The sequence below is a fragment of the Pseudopipra pipra genome, chromosome 6 (assembly GCF_036250125.1).
Source record: "Pseudopipra pipra isolate bDixPip1 chromosome 6, bDixPip1.hap1, whole genome shotgun sequence".
In the NCBI taxonomy this organism is placed as follows: domain Eukaryota; kingdom Metazoa; phylum Chordata; class Aves; order Passeriformes; family Pipridae; genus Pseudopipra; species Pseudopipra pipra.
In genome coordinates this window covers 59,743,460-59,767,664 of record NC_087554.1, presented here as the reverse complement: position 1 = coordinate 59,767,664, position 24,205 = coordinate 59,743,460, and the positions used below count along the sequence as shown (strand labels likewise).

The following is a 24,205-nucleotide window of genomic DNA, read 5'->3' as shown; positions in this document are numbered from 1 at the left end:
GTTTTTTTTCTTATTAATTTTGTTTGGAGTTTTTGTGTCTTTTCATCTTTCCTGTGGTGTATTTTTATATTTTTTAAGCTACATGTGAATTACATTCAAAAGACCCAGCCTGAAAGCTTTTACTTGACTTGATACTGTGTTGGAAGTGAACTTGATACTGTGAATGAAGGAACTGAATTGCAAGAAAGGATTTATCTTACTGTCTTAGGAAAAAGTAGAAAAAGTGTTATCTTCCATTCTGTTCCCTGATCCTGTTCTCTGTGGCCACACAAGCACTTGTGTTGCCATGAAGGTGTGGATCTCCTGGTGGTGGTGGTGCAGGAGAGGTGGCATCGGGAGTGTCCCTTTGGTGATGGGTGCTCTCTGTGTCCAAGTGCAGCATTAGCTGAAGCTCAACAGGCAACAGCCAAATTTAGGCAAAACAGAGCAGATTTAAAATGATCCCTCGATCTGGTGTTCAGTGAAGATCATGGGACTTGTGGTCTTCATGATCTTCTGCTTTCAGGCTCATCCAGAGCCTCTTCCAGCAGAGGACAGCACGTCTCAGTTTCTTTTCCTGCTTTGGTTCCCTGTGTTTTGTTGTTGTTTTGGTTTTTTTTTTTTTTTTTTTTTTTGTAGCTGAGCTTTACTTGAGAAAATGGTGTTTTGTGCTTTGGTGGGTACAGCTGCTGACACCGTGTTTGGCATTGATGTCCTTGCCTTGCTTCTTGTTTTTGCACGAGTTCTCCCTCTGCTTCCCCCAGCTCTTGTTGTTTGCACCTCTGTTGCAGAGTAGAATCTCTGCATTTCTTTGGTTTTGTTGTAATTAAGGACTCTCCATCTTGATCTGGTTCAAGTGTGTCACTTTCCCTCTGCATTTTCCTTCCAATAGCTCCTTTAAGGTTGTGGTTTTATTACTGTTTCCATACAACATTACAAAGCCTTTGTGCTGGTAGTTGTTTCTTAGTAATGGTTAATAAATTCTCACAATAACTAATCCAGAACCTGGAAGCTCAGATGATCCACCTGTGAATGAAGGAAGGGGAAAAAGGGAGGTAACTGACATTTGTTCTCCCATAAATTCACTGTGTTTCAGGCACAAGGAAGGAATGTTTAACTAGTTCTCAAAGCAAATGAGCTAAAGTAGGTTTCTGGTGGAGATTTTTCCTTAGGCAATCCATTCTGATAGTTTGCTGTTCTTACCATTGAAAATACTTCTAATTTCCAGCCTACATTTACTTGCTGCTATAACTTAAACATTTAAGAGTTCTAACATGAAGTGTACTGTGGGAACTCTTGATTACACCTCTTCTGTAGGAATGCATTGCATGTTTTGGGGGCTTTCTCTTTGGTGTTTTCCACTCTGAAGAAATCCCATTCCTTCAGTCTCCTCTCTAGAGTGATTTTTTTAGAAATTATTTTTTAATACATCTGTGGGCTGTTCTCACTGTTTTTCTTGAGACCTTTTCCACTTGGTTTGCATTTTGCTGGAACTGGACCCGCTGTTCCCTCTGAGTCCTTAGTACATCAGCCAGAGTCAAAATTATTTAATGTGCTTTTCACACGATTCACACGATTTCACATGCATTTCCTACAGGCAGGATGATGAGTCTTTGTTTTTTTGCAGTGACATGTTTGATTTATTATCAGGATAAGCCCAGATTCTTTAGCCCTTTGCCACCCAGCATATCCATGGGCAGAACAGAATTTAACTTTGCCTTCCATGTTGTGTTCTGCAACTTATTATGTTTTTGCTCTGTTAAACAACGTTACTTCAGGTGACTTTTGCACTTGGTTCAAGTGACTTTCGATTCTGAGTCCCTCCATCCAGGCTTTTGAAACTGTCCCAGGTTGTCCTCTGTTACTGCCCTGATATTTTCCAATGTGTAGTTTGTGGACAAAATGTTGTCAGGGAGATCTTTCTTGTAAAAGAAAGAAATCAAACCAAGGCAGAGCAAAATATGGAGTTGCCTGCAGTGAGTTCCTTGCTGAATAACCCTCTTCCACTGGTTACTTTCTGTAACAGTGGAGAATGAGAAAAGATTAGAGTCATGTGAATGGGCTTGCTATCAGTTTTCTCTCTGACTGAAATAATGACAGCTTATCTCTGGGTGTGGGGTTCTAATCATCTCCCAGTACTTCAGTGTGTTCTGTGTTTGTTTCAGTTATATGACTGTTGGTTTAAGAGTGTCAAAAATCCTGTTAAACCAAAACTATTTTGCCTGTAATTGCTGTTTTGCTACCTACTTTGTTACTGTGTCATTGGATAGAATTATATTCCTTTGATGTGATTTTTTCCTAAGAAATTGTGTGTTGAATCTTATCTGTTTCATTATCTGAAAGAGGTAATTTGTCTGATTATTTCAACATCTTCCCAGGGACTGGTGGTGAGCCTGACTCTGGTTTGTGTTTCCCTGTGTGTTTGGTTTCCTGCTCTTTAGAGGCAGGTGCTTTTGTCCTTCTCTAGGTTGTTGGCACTTAATGCAGAGAGCAGAGATGATCTGCCTTTGTCCGTTTTCAAAGCGTAAATATTGCACCTACCAGAACTGAAAACCTTGAAGTACTCTTAATATAACCCCTGGAAATAGCCCACAGGTTTATGGACTACACATCCATGGGTTTATGGAGGCTCATTAAGTCGCCTGCAATTGCATATTGCCTTTACTGTGCTTTCTGTTTGAAGTTTCCCGATAAATCTGCATGGAAAATTCAGAGTCTCGGCTTTGCTGGCTCGGGAGGTTTGGAGCAGTTGCTGTAATGCATTTCCCAGTTCTGGCTCGTGCTTTTGCTCCTTCTGCTGTGATATGAGTTACATTAGCCAGCTAATCCGTCTTACTGAGTGGAGATTGATGCAGAAAATGCCCCAAGTGCTTTGGCATCATCTGTTAGAGATTTTCCTTCCCACTGAATACCGGGTTAATGTGCTCCTGCTTCAACTGCTCTTTCTTTCGCTGCAGGCATTCTGAAGGAATATTTTCGTGTTGCCTCCTGGTAGTTTCTTTCCTAAAGCTTTAACCTTTCCTATTCTGTTAACTGTGCTGTTCACTTAATGAGGTGACCTTCAGTGATTTGCTTTGCCCTTGTGCAAAACACCTTGAATTTCAAATTATTGAAGAGCCTGTATTTAACTGAGATGATTTGTCAGTAAACTTCATATTTTTTCTCCTGGGTTACTGATAGCTTGTGGTTTTAGCATTTTACCATGAGTTTATTTTCTTTATTTTGTGGCTCCCCGTTTTCCCTTTTCAAGAATTGTGAGAGTTGCCTTCTTATGCCTTCTGTTAGCTGGGTTGTTTCCACTTTCATGTTCTTAGTCAGTTCCTCCCCTTTGATAGAATGAAACTAGAAGAGCTCTTGTTTTTATCATGGCTTATTTTTTTCCTCCTCTTTTTTTCTTTTCTTCTTACCTCCTATATAAAAAAAAAATCTCAAAGTATCTGAGAACTCATTGTGCAACGTGTGTCCTGTTTTTTCCTTCTTCTTTTGACAGATGCCTGCAGTGAAGGTTCCTCTTGCTATGAAGTCCTGTGCTTTGGAGATTTGGCTGTTCATTCTTCTCCTCTTCCCCACTTCATTAATTTAAGTCTCTCTCATCTGAGGTAGATACTCTGTGTGAGAGTGCCCCTGTTGGCCTCCCACCTCTCTTTTACTCCGACCTTGGTTCTGCCAGTGTGTTCCTTCTGGATTTCAGCAGTACCATGTGCAGGGAGCATTTCTCCTCCCTCGTCCTTCGCGTATCTTCCCGTGTCAGTGGGCTTGACCCTACGTTAGAAGAACTCACAGTGGCTTTCTCCTAATGCCACATGTTTGCCATGTTCAGTTCCCCCGTGGTCAGTGGGGCTCTGGAATGTGTCTGCTTGTGGCAGAGCAGGATCACTGTGCTGATAAGCACAGCAGAGCTGTGGTGCAGATAAGGGATAGGCAGGTGGCTGCAAGAGGATGAAATGGGACATTTGGCCTCCGGCTGTAAACAACCTTCAAGTTGGAATTCCATTGGAGTTTATTCCAATGGAATGATGCCAAGGCTTACAATTATGGGAATGGGTTTTTTTGGGGGTTATTTCTTAGCAGTTTGTTTTCCTTGGTTGTTGCTTCTTGACCAGTATCGCCAAAAGTGTAATACCATGTGTTTTTGGCATCAGAGTAATGTTAAATAAGCCTTTTTCCACTATAAATCTTCCCTGTCACTGGGAGGGAGGATGATAAATTAGCAGTTAAAAGTTGTTTTAGGATGGGACTTAGTAGGGAAATGCTTAGTTGAAGAATAATGAATGTCTTTTTAAGTTTATTTTCTTAAGTATAACAGAGGTTCAAGGCATGAGACACTTGGCTTTAAAGATGCTTTTGTGCAGGGGAAAGTGTGTCAAATCATGGAGCAATACTTGATTCAAGTTCTACAATGCATTGGTTTCTAAGGTGCACTGATGGCTTTGCCTTTTAGAAGTTCACTCAAGAATTATATTCCAAATCCTTTGTGCATGCCTGACAATTTCTGATTATTCAGACGATTTCTAATGTCTTTTCTGAGCATGCAGATGCTGAGTGCGTGCTTGCCAATGGAGCTGGGATCCACCTGGCTTCACTTGAGACCATGAATTATCTTTTACTCTGCCCGCTTGGATTTCATGGCCTGTGTTGGGTTTTAGGAGGGAGGTTAAGTGTATCCCACTGATTTACTTTCATGGAGAGGAAAGGAAATGCATCCATCAAAACCTGCATTGCAAGAATGTTAAGGTTGCTGCTGCAAACAGGAGAGGGTAAAGAGATTTATTCTTGGCTGTAAACTTGGACCATATGGTCTCCAACAATGACACACAAAAATCTTAGATAACAAAGGTGGTTAATTTGGGGTGCTGGGTCACCATTGTTATCCCACTGCCTGCTACAGGGAGGAGGGAAACTGGTGTGTGAAGCACTTTCTTAAGAGTCAGTCCTGTTGCTCCAGCTACCTGTGACCCACCCTGGCTTGCAGAGGGAGGAGATGTGGATGTCTGCAGAGCAGCAAAAATAAAGGAACACTTTTCCTTCCCCAGTGTCATGCCAGCTGTTGTGCTGTCTCAGCAAAGTGCCTTTTCCATGCTTGACATCTCTGGGAGACAGGCACAGGGACCAGAGCAGCCTCTGCAGAAAACTGAGAGGCTTGATTTCAGCTGCTGCCTGTGGTGTTTTGGGATTTGTTCATGTGCTGCCACAATCTTAGATGGTAGTTAATGAACTTGCTCTACTATCAGTTTCTCTGCTCTCTTTCTTGTTCACAAGAACCGTGTGGAAAGGTGTCTGGGCTCCTTATTAAAATGTCATTTTTTTCCTCCTGTTCCCAGAGGGAGATGTATTTATTTCTCATTTAATTTGTTAATAAAGCTTCAAAACTGAGACAGCGTAAAAACGCTCGCTGTCTCTAGGCCCAGCTTTGTGTTGCTCAGGGGAGACATCAATTCACCAAGTTGTGTTGTGGGGATTTCATAATCTGCCCTGCACCCTGTTATGACTGTTCCAGGGATTCATTAGGGGGTAAGTGCATCCTTGGAGAACTCTAATTGCGGTGCCAACGGCTGCTGAAACCAAGAAACAGAGTTTTCATTATTTCCGTATTTATTTTAATGTTAGGAGCTTTTTGGAGTTCTGTGGCTGTCAAATTCCCCGGGAGTTGGAAGTAGGAACATCCCTGGTGACTTCAGGGGAGTGGGGTCTCATGCCAGTGCGTGGGGCTGGAGTCATCTGAAAAGAAGTTTGGAATCTTCTCGTTTAAACTCCTTCCAAGTGAAAGGATGGCTTGGCTTCCTGCTGCATTCTTCTCTGCAGTGTGGTTCAAGAAAATGCCTTTCTGCTAGGATGGGGGGAAGCCCTGGAGATTTTGGAAAAATAACATTAAACTGTATTTCAGCCAAGTGAGTTTAAGTGAAGAAGTCCAACTGGAGGTAGGCACTGAGGATCTGTCAGAGCTGTAACTTTTAACTTGAGCACGTGGGAATTAGGGGGGCTTAAATACGTATTCGAATTTTATTTGGCAGGCTTTTTTTCCTTAAGAAAATACCTTGAATGCAAGATATACAAGGACAATGATTCAGGGCTGTCATTTGTAATGTAAAGGTTGGCTGTTATGTATATGACTTTTAGGCCAAAAAAAGTGGTGTGTGGGCTTTGGAGTGCAAACAGTAGGGTGTGCTGGTTCAACCGTGGAAATGTGGATTCAGGACTTGTGAATGGGCAGCAGGCACAAGGAAAAGAGCCACCAGACTCTGGTACTTGGTGGACCCTTGCAGGAGCTGATCTGGTTTGCTGACCTGGTAGAAGATGAGAAGCTATTTGGTCAGTTGATGTGGTGATGTTTATACAGGACTAGTGAGTTGTAGTGGCTTGTGAATGGTTAGTCAGACATCAGAGGTGGTGCAAGGTCATTTATAGGAATGTGCATCCACAGGAAAGGTGGGAATAGGGTAGAACGAAGGACCTTCCTATGGCACGGTGTTAATTTAGCCTTTGTGCAGCTTAAAAAGCTGGCTTATCTGGGAGAGCAAGTGCTCTGTTTTGTCTCTTAGGCTTGTTTTCTTGCTGTTGTTACCATATCACACCTCAAATTAGATTCCTGGATCCCTGCTGGTGTGAAAAACATAAAGTGGTCTTAAACATAAATCTCAACCAGAGCAGGAAAGTGGTGTGGTCCAAAAAATGCCTACTTTGCTTTTGGGAGATAAGTAATGACAACTATGTAATGCATTTCAATCGCAGTGATTTCCATCTCTGAGAGAATTCTCTTCATTTCTTCTGGGTGGCTTGGGAGTTGCACTGAGGAGGTTTTTATTTGCATTTGTCAGGTCTACTATAGGAAGTTAACTAGTTGGTGGTTGAAATAGTTGCACAATCGTAGCCTATCTGCTTCCTCAAAGGAAGAAGCCAAATGACTTTTTTTTTTTTGTAAAGTGGACTGTATTCCCTTAGAAAGAAATCTTTTTCCTGACTTCTTAGGGAACAAAAATCTAGGTCATCTTTCTTCTTAGTCTTTTTGGAGTTATTCCTGTTTTTATTAATTGGGATTCAATGCTCTTTGGATCCTGTTCCATCCCGTTAGTCTTCCAAAGTCTCTCCAAGTTAGTCATGGGAGGTGATTAAATCATTGCTGAAATACCAAAGAGGTTATTTCCTTCTGCCATCCAGTTTTGACAGTGAATATTTGCTTTTACATTTGGCTCTGAATCATGGTCTTAATACTTCTGAGGAAGTGGTGTTAATACTTCAGTTTAATTCTTTTGTTTTAAAACTGACATACTTAGAAAATCTTCTCTTTTCTCTGCTGAGCTATCAATTGCCATGTCTGCTTGCTAATACTTCTTGTCTGCTCAGCAAAGCTCACAGAGCTCTGCTCTTCATTCCCTGTAAGTACTTTTTGGAAATTTTAAGTTGTGGTTCCACTCTGTGATGTGATCTCAGCAAGAGGAAAGCTGTTGTTTATATCCTGGCTCTCCAGTCAGTAAATGGAAAAATAAATTCTTTTTTCCTTGGTTCTGAAAATTCAGTCTGGTTAAATCTGCAGCCTGGGATTGAAGACTGTTTATAAGGGTGTGTAGTGACAGGATGGGGGCAATGGCTTCAAAATGAAAGAGAGTATGTATATATTGGATATTAGAAAAAAATTCTTCCCTGTGAGGGTGGTGAGGCCCTGGCACAGGTTGCCCAGAGAAGTGGCTGTCTCATCCCTGGAAGTGTTCAAGGCTGGGTTGGATAGGGCTTGGAGCAGCAGGTCTTTAAGGTCCCTTCCAATCCAAACCATTCTATGATTCTATGGTCATGAAAACGTGTTTAGGTCCCCAGCTTGAAGAGTCTTCTACCATACTGGGCCCTTTTTGGGTTGGGTAAATGTTTACCCTGCTAAGGTTGAATATTGTAAATGCCCAGCATGGTAATGGCCCAACACAGGTGTGTGTAAATCTCTGTGGTGAAAACAAAGGCTTCTCCAAAAGAAGCCAAACACAACGACCTCTTAAACAATTTCATATTAGGCAGGTTTTTCTTTTCTCTTTCTTTTAATTGCATCTACTGCATTTTAATTGAAACCAATAATTCTGTGAGTTTGTGAGGAAGAAGGACATCTGACTTGCTCCTGTGTGGCTGCATTAGCTGCCAAATGTTAGTAAGCCATATGCATAGGTTTACTATTTGTGAAATTAAGTAAATATATTCCTGAGTCATTTTAGGAAACGTGTCTTGGTAACTGTAAATTCACAGCAGGGCAGATCCGAAAGTGCCCCTTTGGGGTACTCAGAAGTTGCATTTGTGTGCATGTTCTTTGTTTGGGGCTTTGGCTGGTTGTTCTTACCCCTGGAAAATGAAGGTGAAATTTGAAGAAAAGCCGGGTCAACATTTTGGAAATTGAATTGAGTGTTTCACTGTTCAGGTATGATTAGGAAATACAAAAAAAAATCCCTGATAGTAACAGACTGTAGGACAGGCAGCAGGCTGAGCTTGTGTTGGGGACACCTAAGTTTCATATTGCTGGTTCTCTCTGTGGTTTAATAATGTGCAGGAAACAGTGGATATTTCCTCACGGTGGATATATGGCACTCTCACTGTAAAAAAAGTTACAGGTAGTACTCCTAACAGTGAACTGAATTTTGTAATGGCATTGGCTTGGTTTTCCTTTTTATAAAAAATATTTTGCAGGAATTAATTTGGACAGGACCAGATCTGAGAACTTACCAGAAACTGCTGCTATATGTGACAAAATTCACCTAAGAACATTTTTTTGATGGTCTGAAAATGATATTCTAAGTTTTTTTTTTTTTGTTTTGAGTATAACACATGAAGGGGGAGAGAATGTATTAGGAAACTCTTGCAGGGTTTTTTGTGTGGAATGTGGGTAACTTGGCAAGTGAGATAAGTGAAAACAAGATGGCTCTGCCACAAAGGAACAATGAGGAAATCATCTGGTCTGATAAATATTTTGGCTTTGAACTGAGAAACATGTAGGTAATTATTTTTGCTGTGTCCACACAGTTCTGCCTCAATGACTGGCACTAAGGTTAGTTTCTGTGTCTGAGAATTTGTAGAATCCTGGGCTTAATGTGAACACAACTTCTTTAGTATTACAGAGAAGTGGTTCTGCTGAGTGGGATGGGCAAAGTGAGAAACAGGTTTTTTGTTGGGTTTTTTTAAGAAGCGATCTTGAGGTGAAAGTTCCCAAGAACGTTGCACTCTCCATTTTTTATAAATGCCAAGCATTGTGTCCAGGCTGTCACAGCCTCTCTGCCAGGGTGGCAAAGGAGAACTGATGTTCCTAGACAGCAAAAGGCAAGGGAGTGGTTTGGCTAATGCTGACACCTTCCGACTGCTGAGCCAGAATGGGAAGTGTTGGGTCTAACTGGGCAGGAAAGTTTGGCACTGGGGTTAAATGTATCACAAGAGCCAGGGCGAAGGAGGAGGATCTCTGGTCCCAGACAAGTGGAGGCAGACTAATGTTTAATGTCTTTGTCATCCTTACTTACAGGGTGTCATGTGTTTTCTTGTAAAAAAAAAAAAACGTGATGTGGGGATTAGGGGCTGAACAATCTCAGGTACAGCTAGTGACTAGATAATCTGTGGTATGAGCATATGAATAGCCTTGAGTAAACAGAGGAGTTCAGATCCTTCTGGCAGTAGTTGTCTGTGGGTTTTAAAAGACTGAAAAAATAGTCCTTACACACCCTGAACGGCGTCAGGAAGGACCATTGGTGGCAGTGGTGCAGTTTGATAAGCCTGTGACTGATGTGCTGTGAACTGGAGATGAGAGGCTGCCCTTAAATCCCCAAGATCCCTTGTTCTAGGAGAAAAAAAATGAACTTATCTATAGCTTTGGGATGTGGTTGTATTGTATAGAGGGGGACAGGGAGGTTAACAGGACTGAGGGCAATGCCAGGGTGATGGGATGTTGTTGTGAACATCATCAGCTGAGCAGGCTTGGAGGAATTCAGGAGCTGGAGAGATACTTGTCTTTTGAGCTCAGTCTAGAATAGCTGTATTTGTTTGAGCCTTTTTGTTTCTACTCTTGCAGCAAAGGCTGGCCTACAATTTTGCTAAACAAACCCTAGATTTCTATTCTATCTGCCTGGTTTTGGGGAAAGGTAATACAGGAGATGTGTCCAGAATTAGCTGTCTCTACATGGGCAGTATCTCCATGATATATGAGTGAAAACAGCCCCTTGGAGGTTTGTTCCTTAGGATGAGACTGAAGAACTCTAATTGCATGGGATCCATGTGGGAACCTTTGCTGCCAGCTGACAGATTTTGGAAAGGAGCCTTGTCTTTTGCTGGGAATGTGTGACTGGAAAACATCTTATGGCTCTAGGGAAACTTTGAAATGCTGCAGGGGAGTTGGAAGGGGAGGGTGACTCCCAGTCTTACCGTGTGGCAATAAAGAAGCAGCAAAGATCACGAGGGAGACTTGTTTGGAGAAAGGAACGTGACTACGTGAGAAGTTGAGACAAGGAGTGATGGCTGGGCTAGAGAAGGGTTTAGAACTACCTGGGAAGACTGAGGAAAAACTGGAGCTAAAGAACTGTGTAGGAAGATGTGAGGTTCTAGGAGGATGAAGGCATGGTGGCCATGGGAAGATCAGAGGTGAGGATAATGAGTGTGTGTGTGCTTGAACGTTGTGGTGAAGAGGTGTAGGTGCCTAAATGGAAATTAGCCGAGCAAGGAGTCTGTGCCTGCATCCAAAGCTCTCGGCCAGGGGAAGAAGGAAGGGTTCAGAAGGAGGTTGGCACTTGGATCTTGTGTTCTGTCCCTGGGCTGGAGCAGCACCTGAGTGTTTGGGTTGCTTTACAGAGCCCTGGGGTGGGTTGGCCGAGTTCCTGGAGCCCAGCATTTCGCAGGGGCTCTGCTGTGCCGGTGGGACACCCCTGTGGAAGTGCAGGCTGGGCTTTGAGCAGAGGAAATCCTATGGAGCACTAATGCTAATCACTCTTAAATCAGGAATGTGAAATTTGGGCATGCTTCAGGCATTAATTGTAGTGGCTTAATTTCCTTATCTGGTAATGTGGGGATAATGCTACCTCATGGTGGTTTTGAGAAGGTCAGTTATTTAATGCTGACTCTGCATGCCAAAGAAAACTAGAGGGGGGGGGGAAACAGTGAACGTGTCGAAGCAGGATTTGAGCAGGGCAGAATAAACAAGGTCTGAGGATAAACCAGCATTGCCTGCATGTGTGTTAGCTGAGCCTTGCCTATCCAGAGGGCTGAAAGAGGTGGGAGTCCTAACAAGCTGGGAAGAGCAACCCCACATCCCAGTTCCTGGCAGTTCATGCACATTAACTCTAAGGAAAACATGTAATGCTCGCCCTGTGTATCGTGCAGGTTGTTAGAGGAATAACATGACATTGAGGCCTCTACCCTGCTGCCTGACTTAGTTGACATAAGGTAATGGATATAGAGGGGAGGAGCTGAGTAGCAGCCTGGTTGCATAAGCCTTTTTTTTCCAAAGGAAACCGGCTGATGTGATGTGGAGATATAATAAATTTATATTGTAGTGCACGACCACAAGAGGGATCAGACCACTTGAATTTTCACTTTTGTGTTTTTGATTCTGCGTTCTTTCATGTAGCCTGGTGATGAGCGTTCCACATATGGGGGTTTTAATTGTCTGACTTAAAGATAATCTTAGAAATGTAGTTGAATAGTGGGCTTGTGTCTAGTTTTTCTGTCACAGGTCTATTTCCTGGCTTCAGTCTCTGCAGTAAAATTAAGGCTGCATTACTGCATGACTTTGATAGATAGTTTTACATTCCTGCTCGCACAAAACGTTATCTCTTACTGTTTGCTTGGCAAGGCTTCATTACCAATGCTCATGATGTCTTTTTAAGTGAATATTTTAAACAGATGACTGTGCCATTGAGTTCAGAACCCGTACAGAGTCTGTGTTTTATACGAGCTTGATCATTCAAACCTCATTTTTCTCTCCCGATTCCTCTCTTCTGGAACATCAGTTGTATAATTGACAAACATATACAAGACAAATGCTGATCTGAAAGTAATCATTCCTTGAGAATAATGGACCACAATCCCTTTCTCTTACACCTAATTAGTCCAACATTTTGTTTTAAAATTCATTTGTTTTTTAGGGAAAGTAGAAAGATGCAAAGTTGCTTGAAGGAGAATTGCCCCAACTTACTTACTCTGTGTCCTTCCCTCACAAATATAGAAGCAGCTCTATCATTGAAAATTTAATGAAGCTTTCATCAATATAATGCTGTGCCTCTGCATTCTCTGAAACATATTCATATTTAATGAGCTTCTAATTCTAATTTCAGGTAGCAGGAACAACTGTATATAATCATAAATCTGATTTGTTTGTGAACAGCGTGTCCCACGTCATTTACAGTTCCTAAAGTCGTCACTGGTGACTTCTGACTGCTTTTAGTAGTTTGGTAAAAATGTTTTGTTTCAGAACTTTATTATTTTTGTAATAAAATCAACCTCAGGAGACAGAAGCAATGACCTTAAAGCAACGAGGTGGCTGTCCTGGTGTCATATTTGAGTATTTATGTGGAGGTTTTTTGGTTTTTTTTCGGTTTGTGTGTTTTTTATTTTTTGTTTTTTTTTAATAAGCCTAAGGTTAGTTGCTTAGTTAAAAAATACAATAGTGGGAAAATATTTTGGATGTGTGGGGGAGCTGGTAATACTGGAAAAATATACAATTGTGGATAATTAATTACAGAAGATGGAAATAGTCTAGGAATAACTGTGAAAATGTCCTACTGCACTCTGGACAGCCTCAAACTGAAGATTTCTATGAAGCATCCAATAGTATTGCACTGCTGGGCTCGGCTGGAAGAAACAACCAGGCTTGTTTGGCTTTTCCTTACTGGGAGTGAATCATAATGCTGAAAAGATGGTATTGTTTACCAAATTTTATGTGATAACAGCACCTATGAGTACATTTACATTTTCAATTAGAAAAAGAAAACATTAACACTGAAACATTGTTTTGATCATGTGAAAAAACTTTATTGTTCTCTCTGCTTTATTTAATTTACGGTCCTTTTATTGTTTCTCATAATCATAATTGACACTTATCCATAAATATTTAATTTGTGTTTTGGAGGTTAATTGCAGAAAAAAGACTGCATATAATGTGATGCCATTGAATATAGCAACATAAAATTTAATAAGCAGAAACATTCTCTACTACACATAGTATTGCCTTTGTTATTATACAAAGGGTAATGTGCAGAATGGTATTCACTCCACCCCCTTTCATGGCAGTATGCAATTTTCTGTTTCATCTATTAAGGTTTTTGAAAAGAAATTTTAATTTAGTACCAGGAGAAAGCTGCATTTGCATGGCACATGTATCCTGATTGCTTCTGACAGTTCTTATTTTCTTGCTTTAATTTAGTTGGAGCGTTACACTGGCAGAGCTGATCAGGATGTTTTCCCACATGTTTTTTTAATCCAACTTCTTATGCACATTTTACCAGCTTTGCCAAGGAAAACAATATGCTGAACATATTATATGGATATTTTTAACTGTTTCAGGTGTGTGAAGCAGCCCCACAATTTTATTCAGTCTTTAGCAGGACTTAACACTTGACCTTGGTGGTCTGCTCTTGGAGCAGCCCAGGAGAAGGTGTCGGACTGGCGCCTCCTGGGAGGGGCAGCTCTGGAGCAGGTTCCTTGGCACTGCCAGCATGGAGCACTCCACATGGCACAGGCTTGGGTGGAGGCCCTGAGAGCACAGCCAGCAAGGATGGGGCAGGGAGGAGCTGCCTTTTGTCCCCTCAGTCAGCTCTGCCCTGCTGCTGTGTGAGCCCTTGCCCAGGGGAAGGAAGCTGTGGGAACAGCAGTGCATCCTGCGGTCCCTGCGGCACCCCGGCTCCTAATCCCTGCTCCGGAGGGTTCCCGCTCCCTACTGCATGTCCCTGCAAGAACACTGCTTTTTTACCTTCTGAATTCTTCTCTGCCTGATTTTTAATGCTTGCAGAGTCCCTTTGCTTACTAGAGGAGGTCTGGTGTGGGTGAGTGAATCTGACACCTCCTAAAGCAGGAAAATGAACGTTTGCTGTGCAGCTCTGTTGTAGGGATCTCATCCTGGGCAGTGTCAGCTCTGTATCAGTGACAGACACTTCCACTGTGGACTGATTTCTGTATTTACTGAATTTATGTTGGCTAATTAAAAAAATTCAATTTTCTAATTATAATTCTTGTTTCCTGGCCATTTGGGATGCAGAGCAGTACAACAGAGGAATGGATTAAAAGAGCTCTGCTAACAAGACTGTTGTTTCAAAAGGCTGGCTCAGTTCATCAGGGGCTTGAGTGCCAGTGTAGCCCCACTCATGCCAGTAACCCATAGAAATAGAAAGACTCTCCCTGTGATGATTATTTTTGGGATCAAACCCGTATGATTTATTTTCACTGCTAAAAAATGTACATCAGTTTTTCTGACAGTCAATTTTCTGTTAAATAGTTTACTTAACAGAGACAAACAGTTTATTTAAGATAAGTTGATAGCAGTAGACTTGGAGTTTGTCCTAATGCAGTCACTTTTCATATTTGGTTTGGACTATTTACAGTAGAAGCTGAAGGTGAATGAGACGAGGGAAAGGTGTAGGTTTGTGTTGCCCCCCCCATTTTAAATATTACCAGTTCAAAGGTCTGAAATTTCTGTTCCTCATCTTTCCCTGAGTGATATCAGATCTTTTACTTGCCAATCTTTAGCACTGACCTCTTTTGACTAAGGATTGCAATAAATATACTGGTCAAATTTCATTTCATAGTGAGAGCATTTTTTTTGGTGCAAGTTTGGAGTGACTACATTAATAAAAACTCTGCTTATTTTCCTTTCCTAATATCTGCAGATTTATTTTTTTTTCAGATTCAATAAGGATAATTTGAGTATTTTTACCTGGAATCTGTTGAGGAATGTATGAATTGCATATGAAAGCTACATTCCAAGCTTTGTTTTGGAGTTTAGCACCCAGAAATTGGAAAATACTAACATAAGGATTCCTTGTTCAGTCTTAGTGTGATTCCTCTGTATATATGGTAGGGTACTATTATTGATGTAGAATGGTATTTTTTATCTTGCAAGACCTGTTTTAGGCCATAATCAGAGAATATTTTAATCAGTTATTATTTGGATGTATCAAGCATATGTAATGAATAAGAGGATCGTTGATTTCTTCCTTTTCTGTAGCACTCTGGATATAAAACTTTTTATGCCTATGTGTTTCTCCTGTGATATGCCTCACTTACTGATGAGAAAAATTATCATGCTTTTGCAGGGATCTCTAAATTTTTAAATGCACTATAAGGGGAATGTAGAACTTCTTTTCCATCCACCTTTCACCCTCAAACACACAACATACTTCCACAGCAAACAAAACCAGCCTTTTGAGAGCCTCATAATGAAAAATGTTGAACTTAGATTGTGCCAATCCTATAAATAGATGTTGAGCGTTCCAGGAAAGGGTATTTGCATTAGTTAAGGTAATTATGCTCTAGCTTTGCTCTGCAGTGTAGTTTTGGAATTTTTAGGAGTTTTATCATGGATTCATGGAATGTTAAGGGGTTGGAATGGGCTATAAAGATCATCTAATCTCACCCGCCCCTGCCATGTGCAGGTACATCTCCTACTAGACCAGGTTGCTCAAGGCCTTAAATTTTGTGTTACAACATTTAGCTCGTAGACAACTGGTGATTTGTACAATCTGGGCAGGCACTGGATCATCCCAGTGCTACTGAGCAAGACTGAAAACTGAAGTTCTGGTCCTGGGGAAAGGAAGCTGGGTATAAAGAGGGTTTCAAAAGGAGTGGGGTTATAAGGGATGTGCTTTTTTTCTCCCCCACTTAGATTAGTTATTCTGTTTGCTCTGTTATCCATACTCAGACACAGCTGTGTTATGTGGGCACACCTGAGGGGCAGGAGGCTGCGATGCCAGTGCAGGGACAGGGAGGAGATGGGGATACACAGCAGCAACAAGGTTTTTTTGCCGCCAGGCGAAACCTGTTGTGCAGCTGCCCCTCTGTGTGATTCCTGGGACACTTTGGCAGCCCTGTGGCTTCACGTGCAGGTTTTGTCTGTGCATTTTTAAGCTGAATTAGAGCAGAAGGGTTGTGCTTTGCCAAGCATCTGTGGTCGTGCCCTTTCAGTGGTATTGTTGCTTGTGCTCAAAACGTTATGACTCTTCCCACACTCTGCTTCTAGCACAAATGAGCTTTGTGACTGGCCATGCTGGTGTAGAATATTTTTATGCTTTGTACATGATCAGACGTCACTGGTTGTGCCTTTTATGTATAAAGGCAACAGAAGAGAAGTGGTGTGGTTAAGAGACAGAATAAAAATTAGTGGCTGCAGGTGTGTTTTGACTTTCACCTGAGTCTCCACGGTTACTCCAGCTGATTGAAATCCAGGTGTTCCCTGTGTCACATGCCTGTCCTCTCCTTCTGTTTCAACACTTTTTCCTGGCACTGAATGGTGAACCAGTTCAGGAAGGTGATCAATTTTAGCTTTTTATTTATCAGCTAATTAGCTTCTCGTACTGCTCCTGAGCAGGTGTGCTGCTCTAGAGGTGGCAGGGCTTGAATATGGGGTGGGAAACTATGGCAGCCCAGATCTAAAAGTAGGATAAGCTACTGTAGGACTAGACATGCATTCCTTTGCATTTGTAGTAGCCATATTTGATACCAGTAAAAATAAATACATAAATCTATATTAGATACCTGTATGTGTCTTTGTTGATAACTTCAGTGCTGTGCCAGGACAGTGCTGTCCTGGTAACATTTCTACATAAAGGGGTAGGTGTGTGTCACCCATGCAGAAAAAACTTTGATCTCAGGTGATCCCACACAACCTCCCCAGTACATGCTGTGGGAGTCAAGATGTTTGTTTTAGTTTACAGCCTGAGCTTGCAGAGTCTCTGTTTGTCTTTTGCTCAAACACTGTATAGCTTGGATTTGGATTTAGCTTAAACAAATCCCAAGGAAGTGCCTCTTCATGTTATGTAAAGTTTGTTCCTGAAAATAAAAGGATCATTTGTGGATTACTGAAAGTGTTGCAATTTGGAAAGAGCTGTGCTGGGAAGGAGACAACTTTCTTCTTGGAGTGGGGAGAGTTTTCAGATCTCATCTCATTCAGGTCTTCTCATGGTCCTTTCAGAGCTTGGGCAGGGGGATCTGGTTTACAGTGGATTTCTAAAATTGTCACCAGTGTGAATGAAAAGCTGGTACAAGAGATTACTCAGGAGGGTGCTCAGTATGGTCCTTGATAAGAGTGATGGCTTTTGTTTGGCTTATTTTTCTTCTCTACATAAATGAAAGTGAAGATAATACAAAGCAAAAGTTGTTTGAAAGGTAATGGGAATGACAGTGAAGCGCGTTTGATCTTTGCATCGCAACTGTTACCACCAATCTGCTTTTTCTATTTTTTTTTGATTTATTTTTTAGCATTCTTTTCATTGGTAGCAGCCAGAAGACCTTTCATGAGTCCCAACTTAGGGGACCCTGCAGGGAGAGGAAAAATCCTTGAATGAGCTGTAGTCTAAAAAGTAAGTGGATTTGAGCAGGGAAGGTGAAGATACAGTGGCAATAAGAAAAGCGCAGTTTCTTCCTGAGTTAGTTGATACAGAGTGTATCCTGCTGAAGTGCTTGCTCAGTTTCGTGGATTAGTTTTCAGTAGAGCTGCAGGATGGGATGGGGAATAACACTGGAGTTAGAGCTTCATGGAGCATAGGTTTAAGTATTTGTGGCTTTTAATCTCTGTGCTGTTTTTCTTCCCCTTTCCCCACCCTGGAGCAGAACAGGTGAGCTGGTGTCAGGGGGTGTTTGTGCACTGTCAGAGGGATCACAATGCAAGTCATCTTTGTCCCCTGGCTTGGGAAGCCATCCCACAACTTTATGGTGCAGGTGGAGAGAAGGACAGGAAAAGTCATGCTCCCATCAGCCTCCTGAAAGTACTTTGTGTCCCCGCAAGCGCTAAACTCGGGGTCTTTTCAAAGTGTACTAGATGCTGTACAGGTGAGTCAGCCTTTTGTGCTGAGGGCCAGGTGCTTGACTTATTTTCAAGCTGGCATGCTAGGACACACTGGCATTCATCACATTTGTAAACACTCCTCAAAGCTGAGGAAGGCTTTTGTCTTGTAACCGGTTTTCTGTAATGCTCTGGGAGTGACTGGCTTGACGCATTTTCCCCAGGTGGCATCAGCAGCCTGTGAAACACAGAGGAAGCATTTCTGCTCTGTGACCTTTACAGCAAGGTGATCTTCAGGGAGGACAACCAGCAGTGAGTGTGTCTGTATTTTTGGTACTTTGCCCAAATATGTGCACTTTTGCCTCCAGAACGGGGAGTGAAAGACTCCATGTCTTGGACCAGTCCTTTGGGCAATGCAGTTTTGTCCTTGCTTTTCTGCCTCATGTGAATTTGATGGTTGACAAGTCATTGCTGAAGAGCATGAAGAAATATCTTTTGTTTTTAGTGGTGGAAAGATCATTGCTGGTATTGGGAGTGAAACAGAGCAGGGTTGTGGTCTGTTGTGCCGAGTTTTATGTCAAGTTTAGGCTCTCACTTTTCTGAAAGAGTGTTCAGGTTTCCCTTTAATAATCTATTAGTCTTTATAGCCTTTGTTTCTGAACAAAGACTGGAGAGTATTTGTTTGTAGAAAAGAACAAGTGAAAAGGAGTTCCTGATGAGTTTTCCACAATATTTGGTGTGTAGCCTCACTGCTAGGGCTGCTTGGCGAGGGGAATGTTGGGCAGTCCTGGATCCAACTGCGTTGCTAGGGAAAGCAAAAACTCCAGTTCCATGGGAATTATCCAGCGCATGTAGTAAGTGTTTTCTCAAGTCTGTATCTGTCTTTCTTCTTTTCTCCTTTCTGTGTTCTGAGGTTTTTCTGTTTGCTTTCAGTAGGCCGTTGTCTTGAGAGGCCTGGTCTTGCAAACAGTAATGAACAGAGTTTTTATTTACTGGTGATACCCGTGGGACTGTTCAAATAAGTATATGGAGCTGAATCCAAGACCCCCTTGAAGCCCACCAAATATTGTGGTTTTGTTTCCACTCCTTCCTTGAGACCTCAGTTTCCAAAGGACCACGAAGCCACTTCAGCTCTCCCAGTAGTAACTGGCTTAAGGATTAGACCACTTTTTTTTTTTTTTTTTTTAAATAGTAAAAAAGACCTGAATATATTCACATTTTGACGTGTTATGTCTGAGAATGTACAAGCTGGGAGCTGTTGTTTAGCCACACATTTTTAGCTTACTTATGATGAAGTATTGAGTGCTAACATGCCTGTTAAACTGGTATGTTGGGGATGGGAAAAGTGACTTAACTGTATATTGTCAAAACCAAAGAACCTCTTTTGGCCTGGCCATTTAATGGACCATTGAGCTTCACTTGAATCTGGTTTTGCTGAAAGCTGCCGAGCAGAAATCACTTGGGTTTGTCTTTCACTGTTCACTGCTGTGTAGGTGGGGGTACGAGGCAGGTGCTGGTGACAGTTTGAACTGTCTGACACTGTGCCCAAAGTGACAATTGCTGCAGGACCAAAACATACCATTATCTTATTAGTGCATTCACATCTTCATGCAATTAAAACGTATTATGTTTAAGCTGCCTCCACTATCCACATTCCCACAGTTTTAGCAGTTTATAATTTTAAGCCTGTGAGAATTTGACTGAGATTTACTTCCACCTGTACAGCCTGGATAGGAGTTGGGTGTCATTGTATCTGTGTGGTTAAGGGCAGCTGCCCTGAGAAGTGAGAGTGTTGTCAAGGTCTTCAGCAACCAGATAAGAGGGAATGACCAGCAGAAAATATCCCTTTGTGGGGGAGAGCATCTTTCTTTGTTCCATGAAAGCACTTTCAAATAAAAGGTGAAAATTGATCATCTTGGTATTCTGTTGCGTTAAATTTACATAACAGCAATGAAATTCCCTTCCAGTGTTTAATAATGCAGATTTCTGCAGAAAACCCAGTATTTCACAGATGCCTCAGTTCTATCACTGGAAAGTTTTGCAAACAAGTACTTGTCAGTTCTGGAAACTGTAATATATATTGCTGTTAAGGTGATATTTTGGGGTGGAATACTGAGTAAGCATATATGTCTTAAAACCATCTGAGTCATGTATTCTATTTTTTAATACAAAAGGGTTTTGAAGACTCAGCATGTTGTGGTGGAGATACAGCACTAAGCATAAAGAGATATGGAAAGGTGTCTTAAAAGGAGGAGAAAGAAGGGAGAATCTTATGTATATCCCTAGGATCACCAGCCATAGCATGTTTTTTACCAGGGAATTTTGTTAAACTGGTTGACTTTGTACATTGGATTCAGGTCGTGCTGCAGTGGGTGTCACCAAACTCGTTTTACAGGGTTTTCCAAGGAAAACACCCAGTATGGTGTTTTGTGCCCTGAGTAGGCTGGTGGGCTGTAAATGGCTTTTTCAGATGAGCTGCAGTTGCTTTTCAGATACTTGTGTTGCACAATGGTACCATGAGTCATGAACCACAGCCTGGGTCTGTAACTGCATTCTTTTCAGGGTTTAATTGTTGAGTGCAATAGCCAGGGTACAGACTTCAGGATCTGCAAAAGACCTATCTTTTCTTCATCTTTGCCTGCCTTTGTTTTATTTTTGATCAGTAAACTTGGCTTATGCCCTTTGTGTAAGTAGGCAAGGTGATCAACTTCTCTATAGCATCCTAATGTTTCTTGGAGAAAATGCTGGTAAACACCTTACATGTCCGTCCAAAATGTTGCATGTGATTTTAGGGGGTGGAAGCAGCTTGGATTGCACTTCAGGTAAGAGTTGGAAAGTTAAGGAAGTGCTTGAAGTTCATGGGAGTCTGAGAGCTTTAGAGAACTTTAAAAAAATGATATTATAAATAGCAGGAGTAGATTTATATGAAGTAGACTACTTGCTAATCGTAGGTGTTGGTGTTGAGTTGAAATTGTCTGTGTGACGGTGTTACAGTTGTGGTCCTCAGCATGAAAGTAATCACCTCCCCAAATGTGTGCCACAGCACTGAGCTTTCAAGCCAGAAAAGTTCAGATTTCATATCAACGTGGAATCATAGAATGGTTTGGGTTGGAAGGGACCTTAAAGATAATCTCACTCCAACACCCATGCTGTGGGAAGGGATACCTTCTCATGGACCAGGTTGTTCCAAGCCCCACCTGACCTGGCCTTCAAATTTCACACAGCTGTTCTGAAAAGCCTGGATGGAAGGAGCCTTGTTTGCCCAGGTTATCCCCTGTTGGCCATCAAGGACAGTTTGTGCATTAAGCTTGCAGGATTGAGCCCAATAATTCATTGTAATACATAATTCCATAAAATGATGTGAATATTTTAGTCTGGGATCTCCTTAGAGATTCATTTTTGTGTAGAGAGAATCATGTATTTTGCACACATACAGGTTACTTTGGCCAAGAAGGTTAAAGGTGGTCAGTGTTAGCAGACATCTCTGAAATGTCAGGAATTGGAGGGGTCATTGCTTTCTGAAAGGCTTATCCTTTGCTTTTTTTGGGTTTCTTCACTGGGTCTCTCATCTGGTCATCATGGAATTTGCTAGTGCCCGTTGCTTTACGGGAGGGTCTGCAGAATCAAAAAGTCATGTGGAAAATAGATGTGTTGGTTTTTATATTTTGAGTGAGCGGTTGTGAAAAAATCCTTTTCATTACTGTGTATGAGCTTATCATTTGGATTAGACTAGGAGCATGTAAAAAGCATGAAATTCTGTGTTCAAAGGCTTTTGATCTTCCCAGAGTTGTGTGCTGGAGGGTGTATGCTCCTGATTTGTTTTAATTTGACTGCTTTAGTGGCACTAGATAATATCAAGCATTTACTGTGTGTGATTTATATGGAGAAGGAGAATGCTGTTCGCTGTTTCTCAGGCTAGGAACAATGTTCTTTACACATGGCCTTAATACAGTTGTGAGCCTAAACAAATGCTGCTTTTCAGTACCTGCACAGATTCCCTGTAATTATGGAGCAGTGTGGTGTTTATGGGAGAACCTGGAGCATTGTTGAGTGTTCCTCAGCTGATGTTTGGGTGAAACACATCAGCTCAAATATTGTCTGGGGCCGGATTTCCATTTCCTTACTTGTTTTCAGTGGCTTTTTACTTGATCAGTGGAACTAGTGGGCTATGGTGCCTCTAACCATGGGTAACGGTAGATTTTGGTTGTCTGCTGAAGTAGTGGATGGAAATGGAGAACTTTTTGTAGTTACCATTATGCAGATACAGGAATGAACAAAAATGTTCTGCATAACGAGTAAATTAGACCAGTCCCACAGACGGTGGCAGGTGGGGTTTGTGCTAAAACAGGCATCCAAAAAATACTTCTTCCCAGCTATTTCCACACACAAATAACAAGCAAACAGCAAATCTGTGCTCCGAGTTTGGCGTTTATACACGGGAGGAGCTTCACATAATGATGAACAGATTTGTGGATATTTATCTGACTTCAAATCATTTGACAACAGTTGGGTCCTGATCAGCTCACCAGTGTGGGGAGGCAGCTGTGTGTCATCCTGCCTCTTGTCCCAGAATGTGCATCCACTGCTGAGTAACTGCACTGGTGTGTTCTGCTTTGTGTGGTTTGTGGCAGAACATGTACTGATATAAATACTAACAAGAATATAATGTATTTTGTTAAAATGTAATTTTTTTTTTTTTGCTTTTGTCTCTTTGATCTTCCCTTAATACAAGTTTTCTTGCTTCTTGCTCCCTCTGTGCAACTGATTCTCCTCACTGCCTCTCCTACTAACAAATACTAAAAGAATGAATACACGTCACAGATTTCATCATGATAAAGTTCTTCAAAATGTGCTGGAACTTTGAGAGAAGGGTTTGTGTTACACCTCGGGTATGGTGAGTAATGTGCTTGCTCACTTACTCCTTTGTGTTTGATAACCTGTGAAAGCTGCTTCCAGCTTCCCTGGAATAGGGCTGGGTTTTTATTCCCTACTGTCTGTAGGAAATGATCGAGATGCCAGCGCAGCTAATGAAGGTCTGACACATCCTCCTTATTTTTTGTTTAATACCTAAAAGTAGTTGCATTGAATATGACCTTATAATTTAGCTTCCAAAAGTTTGTGTGACTTTCACCAACTAGTTTAAGGTACTGAAATACCAACTGCCGTTTATTTTTAAGGAAATGCTTGAGGAAAAAGCATTTTTTGAAATGATTAAATTTACAATGCAAAAAAAATGTTCCCTACAAGGCTTTTAGTAGGTCAGGATCTCTGCCACCCTTGAAAAGGAAATTGCAATCTGACCTGCTCAGTGGCCAGTGTGGGATGGGGGAGGGAGGTTTCAGTGTGTTTTTGCTTCTATTTTTTTTAATAAGTCAAAACATACTTATTTTTTGAGATTTGTTTCACTGGCCACGTGTTGTAGATTGTAGGATATTTCAAGACATCCCTGAAATATTTATCGTGCTGTGTCCCACCAAGAATGTAATCTTAAGGTCTCCACTGTTTATGAAGCACAGTCTATATTTTATCTCCCGCTGAGAAAAGATGTGATAATGGTTGTTTAGGGATTATGTGAAAATGAAGTGAGGAATGACCCTTAAAAATTGGTAGGAAGTAGGAGATTCCCAAATGAGACTAGGGAGGTGGGAGAGCTGTTTCAATTGCTACTGTTGGGCTTTTGTAATGAATATCTTCTTTGCAGTTATACCGGTGAAAATTAAGATTGGTGAGATAAAGAAGCGTTTAAAGAAAACGAGGTAAAAATCTGTTGGGTACAGAAACTGAAACTACAGCTGTAACTGGAGGAATTTGTAGCTCCTGGATTTGTTAGTGCTACAGTTTCAGAGAATGCAGGCACAGAGCCTGAGAAGGTGCCTGTGCTGCTAAAGGACATTAATGGATCGCTGGCTCTGGGAAGTGATAGGACACACATGAGCTTCAGGCACAGGTTAGCACAGCCACTCCTAAATGAGTGATCCATTTCAGCAGGGGATGCTTTACTTGGTTTGGGTTTGTTCTTTACACCTCCTTTAACTTTTTTAGGTTAAAAAAACAAGTAGATTTGTCAGAGCATTTCTTTTTAAGGTATACTTGCCTAGGCTTATTTCTTGGAGGATTAAGTCTGTATTTGGGTGAAAGATGGCAACAAAATGTTATTAAGTTGCGTCTTTTCTTTGTTTTTCTTTCTTCTGATGAGATTTTCTACAACTTAATGTTCAGAATAATTTAGGCTCTGCTCTGTAAGGTATTTAAGGACTCCATAGAGATCATTTTTCCTTCTCTGACATCCAG

General features: G+C 41.5%; 1 protein-coding gene across 2 annotated transcripts in view; it reads left to right on the top strand.

The window, feature by feature from the left end:
* MNAT1 (MNAT1 component of CDK activating kinase) overlaps positions 1–24,205 on the top strand; it is a 119,768-nt gene that overhangs the window by 890 nt on the left and 94,673 nt on the right. The window lies entirely within an intron of this gene.